Source organism: Pollicipes pollicipes, unplaced genomic scaffold (genome assembly GCF_011947565.3).
Source record: "Pollicipes pollicipes isolate AB1234 unplaced genomic scaffold, Ppol_2.1 Scaffold_4002;HRSCAF=4701_pilon_pilon_pilon, whole genome shotgun sequence".
Classification (NCBI taxonomy): domain Eukaryota; kingdom Metazoa; phylum Arthropoda; class Thecostraca; order Pollicipedomorpha; family Pollicipedidae; genus Pollicipes; species Pollicipes pollicipes.
Window position 1 is genome coordinate 41,101,579 of NW_023596420.1, and position 7,256 is coordinate 41,108,834.

At 51.2% G+C, this 7,256-nt stretch overlaps 1 long non-coding RNA gene across 1 annotated transcript; it reads left to right on the forward strand.

The window, feature by feature from the left end:
* The first annotated feature begins 4,332 nt into the window (after positions 1-4,332).
* LOC119093823 (uncharacterized) lies at positions 4,333-5,852 on the forward strand. Its single transcript, XR_005093685.1, has 3 exons — positions 4,333-4,490; positions 4,860-4,955; positions 5,416-5,852. It is a non-coding gene; the product is annotated as an uncharacterized LOC119093823 (long non-coding RNA).
* The last annotated feature ends 1,404 nt before the right edge of the window (positions 5,853-7,256 follow it).

A 7,256-nucleotide genomic window follows, 5' to 3' on the forward strand; every position in this document is an offset into this window, starting at 1 on the left:
CACAAATCAGTGTCTGCATAGCTCAACAGGCAGAAAAATTCCATGCCACAGGTATAAGGTCATGGCACACCCAATCCATTTAGATCTCACACTGTAGATTATATCTGATTGCTATGATGTCCCATTCTTATAAGAAAGAAGAAATGTGAACACAATAGTGAATGAATTATTATGACTCCAGAACCAGACAAGGGCTATGTAACATCATCTTTCTCTACTTCCAGTAGTTTCCTTCCAGACAAATAGTGTTCAGACAATGAAACAGAACAGGATAAAAAACATTGGGCAAGTTGAACCATTTAACACCATGTTCTGCTAAATTCAGAGATAACAGCATCAGTAGCAGGAATGGGGCTATGAATTCCAGAGCTATTAGTAGGGTTAGGATAAGAGTCAAGTACAAGCATGGATGGATGCTTCATAGATGTGAGGGAGAGGGAGGGGTACAACATATACCACTTCCAAATTAGTCAAAAGCATCTCCCAAAGTTTGAGGTTTGATAAAAGGTACATGAGGTAAGCATAAAAGGTTTGAGTGATGCACATAAGCTAAGAGAAAGCATATAACAGCTAACTGAAAGGGATGCAATGTTGCTAGGAGGAAAAAACAATAGTGGGACCCCTTCTCAGCCTAGACTGCAAAAAATTGATCCCTGAACATGATATGCTGATTATGCCTGACACAACAGCAACAACACAGCAACACGTTCAGCCAGTGCACACCACAGGCCCAAGGATTCAGACTTTGGAGCGTGATCACCCAGCATGCTGAAAAGCCAGTGAGAGGCTTTTTTAACTTAGGATCAATATGACTTATTATCAAAACAATTGTTACAAATAATCTTGAACATAACTAGAACCACTCCTAAATGGGAAGGGTAACAACGGGGCACTACGAAAACAACATTGCACGTGCATTCACGATCATCTAGCCATCCCTCTCGCCTATCACCAAGCACAAAGTTCTGTACCCAAATACTTAGATGAAGAAAAAAGGACAAAAACATTTAAAATGGATAAGATTCTCCCTACACATTCAGCAAACGCCAAAGGCTCTGATGAACACGTGCTCCAGTCGTGTTGTCATTGGTCACATCTAATGATATGTCTCACATGCGTCAGATAAGACTCAATATGTCCTGTTGACGACATCTAACACAGTCTTTATAACTTATAGTTATACGTTTTCAGTAATAGGCCCAACTTATAAGCCGCGTTCCACGTACCGGAAGTGAAACTGCTACTGCCGGTGCTCGCAAGGGATGCCATGTCATATTTTCAATTAGGTGACCTCTGACCCTACGTATTCCCGCTACAGGGATGCCATCTATCTGCAGCCCACACTCAGCTACATATGTAAGCTCTGCCGTCCCGGTGTCTCGCCTCCGGCTCACTGGTACACTCAGTATGTCTAAAGTCACTTTTGTATTTGACACACGTCACAGCACTACGAACAAGCCCATCCCCGCGGGCGCGTCCGCCCTCGCGCCGGCGGCTCTCCGAGTCTTCTCCTCGTTACTCCCCCTATCCTGGCCCCCGTGGCCGCGTCCCCCGCATGGGACGCCTGGTGCCGGAGGAGGAGAACGCGAGCGCCGCTTAGAGGCGCTCGCCAAACTAAGTAACATTCACTGGCTAGCACATAGGTGGTCTCCGACACCTTACACATACGTATGAGAAAAATTCGCTCCGGAGGCTGCAGAGCCGGCCCACCCGACCGGAACCGAGGCGCCGAGCCCCGCTCGAGTGACAGAGACACGCCCAGCTTCAGAACAGAGCTACGTTCGTTTTCAGGACCACCAGGGCACGACGCGCTTAGAAAGTGCCCAGGCGGTGCCAGATCAATCGCCTGGGCGCCAGCTGGACTCGGCCGGGCGACCACGAGCCAGCAAGGGCGAAACCGTCCAGCTCTGCTGATGGCCACATCGGGAGGGCGACCGGAAGCCGACCGGAGCTGACCGGAGCCGACCAGAGCTGACCGGAGCCGACCGGAGCTGACCGTAGCCGACCGGAGCTGACCGGAGCTGACCGGAGGCTGACCGGAGCCGACCGGAGCTGACCGGAGCTGACCGGAGCTGACCGGAGCCGACCGGAGCTGACCGGAGCTGACCGGTGCTGACCGGAGCCGACCGGAGCCGACCGGAGCTGACCTGAGCCGACCGGCGTACCTGTCAGTGGATCACATCGCTTTGGTACGCCAGAGATTTTCCGAGGACGCCATTGAGGACAGGGGCAAGCGTGTCCTACTTCAACGAACCGCGCCGCCATCAAGGACGCAACGAAGGGGAAGCTGCTCACTTTTCACCATACACGGCGTATACAAGCCCGTCATCATCCCTGAAGCAAGCCCCTGCCCGCGACCACGCCCGACTGGGAAGGACGGCGCTGGGAACAAAGGCCTGCGTCCCGCGGCATAGCACGCCGCTTACCGGCACCAACACCGCTGCCACCCAACCGTCGGAGGCATCCCGTTCGGGGCGCACACCTGCGACTGAGTCGGGGGTGACCAGAGCACCGCTGCTGCAGTCGAGCCGGGGTGACCAGAGCACCGCTCCTGCGGCTGAGCCGGGGTGACCACAGCAGCACTCTTGCGTCTGAGCTGGGGTGACCACGGCACCGCTCCTGCAGTCGAGCCGGGGTGACCACAGCACCGTTCTTGCGGCTGAGCCGGGGTGACCACAGCACCGCTCCTGCAGTCGAGCGGGAGTGACCAGAGCACCGCTCCTGCGGCTGAGCCGGGGTGACCAGAGCACCGCTGCTGCAGTCGAGCCGGTGTGACCGGAGCACCACCCTTGTGGCTGGGACGTAGTGGCGCAGGAGCAGTGTTCTGGTGCCCCTCGCTCCAGAAATCGCGAGCGCGCGGGATCAAATCTTGTGATGCAATTTGTTTCACCAATCGATTCTGCAAAATAATGAATGTTTTCATGCAAAGATGGGATAGTCTTATTCACTTTTGTACACATTTCGATCTACCCTATTCACCACTAATGATACCCTTACTTTTTGGGCAAAGAGCCCCCTTGAGTAAAACACTAGGTGGCACATTATTGTTCCCGGTCAAGAGCTGAGAGGCCTTTCCGTCCCACTGCGGGGTGTCTTTCAGCCGCCATTCTGGCGACACGAAGCGGAATCCCCTGGTCAATCCGACGGCCCTTAGAGGGATACATCACATCACATTGGTCTCCGTTCAGACGCGGGAGACCTGATCGGCGCGGTTGGCGCCGGACCGACACAGGAACCTTCGTTGACGTAACAAGATCTCTTATCGCAGCAGGTGGTCCAATAATTGGCACATAGACTGTTGACTGTTGAGCCAATTCTTAATGAATAATGAATATATTTTTGTAACAGAACAAGTAGTAGAAAAGTACCCATATTTCATCTCATACTAAGCCATCAGTCAGCTTTCTATCGCTAAGGTAAACATTTTTTTCTTCAAGTAAATGAGCCATCGTTTTTGAATTATGATGAAAATATTGAGAGATAAGAATGAAAACGTCATCAAACACATACTAGATCGTAAGATGTCAGCAAAATGTACGCACATATACCTTCATGAACCTCCCAACACCTATGCATCACTGATCCCAATCTACTGGAGGAATGCTTTCGATCACATTGGCTTTACGTCACGCCGGATCCTTACGTAATTGAACATCCTGTCTTCCAGAACAAAACGTCTCTTCGAAAATCAGTGGGACCTCATTTTCGGTCCGGAGAGCTGCCTCCTGTTGTACAGCGGCTTGAAATCACCCAACTCATCTGCGTGACGAAACCGTTCCCCGTACTGGGATGATCCACCCTCGCCAGGACACGTGCAGGTCGCCCTTCTACAATGCGGCAACGTGTCCTCCGTAGTTAGCATGGGCTCAGCGCGGCTGGCCGCTATTGGCGAGGCGTCCGCCTGAACCCCGTCATCTGGACAGGCTCGACACGGCGATCGCGAACGCTCTGTAGAAATGACTGGCTTGAAATATTGATGCGAGCTGCGATGATTGAAAAGCAATACTCTGCTGGCTGTGGCATCACCTCGGATTCCTTCCGTTCTCTCTACCCGTAATCTCATACTGTAGAAATAGTATGGCCCGACAGACTTCTCGTCGTTTAACCGACGACAGTTAACCCAAAGAAACCGAAATGTTCTCCAGTTATAGCAGGCTGCAGCACGTACCCAACGAGGAACTTCAAGGGCACTACATTCCGAAACTGCCGAAAACACGTCTCCGACAGCCACGATGGGACACGCCACCTGCCAAGCTATTCTGGTCGTTGGACGCGGGCGATGCATTCTGGGCAGGGCCGGTCCTGAGCAGGCCGCTGCCGACCGACGTTCTGCGCAGCGGCCCTGTACCGGCCCGCACCGGATCAGTGCTCGACGATCAGCGTCGGCGGCAGCGTTCCGGCTCATTCGCTGTAGGAGAGACTTCGAGAAAGGACATCGGGATAGCAGGACCGCCGCCACCACACCGCAACGATGGGCAAGGGAGGACCAAGTGAGTACTCGCGCATTTTTTGCAAAGCCCGCGCCTGCATGGGCTGTTCTGTTTCGTTTTGCGGTAATCATAACTTTACTGCGGTCGATCGTGTGCACGTGTTATGTGGGCTGTGAGTATAGAACTAAAGTTGTCCAAAATCGAAACTCCTATCGGGTTGGCGACCACCAGGGTGGGTTTAAGGAAAAGCTGTAACATTTTATCCGAAAATGCAATCTGTGCGCGACCCCCGTCATACGTCGCCACACATCACCGGAAGCTATTCAACTAATCCGCGAATGGAAGGCGTCAGGAGTCGAACCAGACCTGCAGAGGTGGCGGTGCTCGTGCAAACTGTGGTCGGCTGAACGCAGCTAATTTCGTTCGTAGAGAAGGGAGCCGCCGCGGCACCCGCCGCTCCGGCTACCAAGAGCGAAGCGAAGAAGGGTGAGAAGGCGCCCAAGGAGGCCAAAGGTGGAAAGAAAGGTACGGGAGCTGATTGTAGTGATTTTCGCCTCACCTCTTTTACAAAGCAAAGCCCGGTGGTGGAAGCGGCTTGCTTTGCTTGTTGGTTTGTGCGAGGTCCAAAATCTGGCAAGGTAGGCTTGCTGATGTGCCCCCGCTGATGTCAAAAGGCAAGACGCTCCTGGTGAATTAATCTCAGGGCTGCTACCTGTCTTAAAGACTAAAATTTGCAACCCATGGTAAGATGCGTCGTAATTTGTCGGCGATTGTTGGTCTACAATGCAAATAGGCCCATTTTAAAGTCTGGGAACCACGTCACTTCCTAACCCCTCTCACGTTTTAGCCTCCCTGACGGTTTGGAAAGTTCCACTCATGCTATGGTCTCGTCGGGATAACTCGGCCATCGTTGTATCATGACAAGGTCTCGCGGCATGCGCGTACCCCTCGACGACAGGCGTCTTCAACAGCTGCTGTGTTGCAGGTGGCAAGAAGTGACGGCGGCGAGTCGTGATGCCACGGCGTCCACATCTGTTGGCTTCACTGGGCGACGCGCTCCTGGCTTCGCTGCCGATCGTGGTCGAGACGCACCATAAAGCGCCCGTGAGCTCGGTCCGAGCCGGTCGAAGACAGAGCTGTTCGCCCTATTTCGTTGTGTTCAAGGCTGTGTGACAGTTTGCTGTTCCTCTATCGTACCTGTCTGGCACAAGAGGCACTGCCGAGTGCCAGTTGGGCACGCGGGCGTCTATCGTAGAACGAAGCAAACGCGATGTACTGTGGTCACGCTCACAGTCGAACGGCCGTTGTGCGCTCGTCGCCGAGGCTACTGAGCTTGTGTGTAGTGCTTCTTACAGGCAAGATGGCCTACCTTGATTGTCCAGTGTTCAGTGTCACCAAATAAATGAGGAGTTGGTACTTGAATGGTTATCATTTCAGATATGCGCCATTGCATATATGGTCAGGTTTTGAAATTTCTACGATGCTCTTACTCCTTACGGAGTGGTAAGGAGCACGAGCATCACAAAGACACAAGTGGTCAATGAAGTAAGGTTACTGGCTCCAATAGACAACATTTATCAATAGTTACACGGATATGTTCGATAAACTTTACCGTGGGGTCAGCTTCGGGCCTGCGATAGTCCGTGGACGAAGTGTTCCCGGTTCCTTACATACTTAAGTGAGGCTCGCGCCACGCGACATTAATGAGCTCAACAGGAGAATTACGGGCTCTGTATAAAAAACTAGCTGCAAATTTTGATGTCGCCTCTTTGATGATTTAAAGTAAATTATTTTTCGGCATCGCCTCCATCATTGCCATCATCATCATCTTCACCATCGCCTCCGGACTCTTTCCCCTTGCCATATGTAACCTCAAAGCTAAAAAATCAAGTTTCGTCCGCGCTCAACGGGAGCCGCACACATTTTGCTCCCCGGATGTAGGTGCGGAATTCTGGGCCCGCCTGGGTTGAGCCGTGGCGGGCGTTTTTTCGTCCCCCCCCCAAATCTAAACTCACATCCCGAGCGGTGTGAATGTGCTTCTGAATGGAGGCCAGGTCAACAAGGCTCGTTCAGCTGGCTTACGGCCATCCGACGCTAATCAGGAAACATGAAACGCTCTATTATCTCAGCCGGCGATTTTGTTAGCGGCCAAAGACAAGCTTATTTTGAAAAATGGTTTTGTCAAATAAAATCCAATAAGTTTAGATCAATGCTTTGCACAACATGTTAGGTGATAGGGAGGTAGCCCAACGTGTCTCATCAACTCATCCAAGTCTTTTAATAGAATTGGCACAACAATTAAGTACATTTGCAGGTGAAAAAGTGAGGCGACTGCAGTGAACTTCAGATCATGTCAGGTCTTGTGATGACCTTGTGCACGCAAGTATAAATGATACATTTCGGACACAAAATGCAATGCCAGGTCCAAATGGCTAACCACTTGATCAAATACAACCTATTCAAAGATAAGTCGTGAATATCTGAAAATTATCAGTTTTTGGCGCAAGGCATAATGTCCCATGAACTTGAACATGAGACGCCATGACCTGAAAAGTCTTTTTTTCAAGAACACTACGAGTGGAAATAACTCAAATAACGGGGGATTTTTTCGGCTTTTACGTGACATCAAACACTGTGACCTCTAGACATCAACGCATGCAAGACCGGTAACCGTTGTGTACAAATATAATACGTGATGATCGGTAAGCGGGGCAACCTAACGTGTTGAAAACAATATAAGCATGTTTTAGTTGTTGGCCGATATAAACCTGTGCTCACCTGCTTTATTTATATGTACACACTACCTGAATGCACTTTTTATGCCCG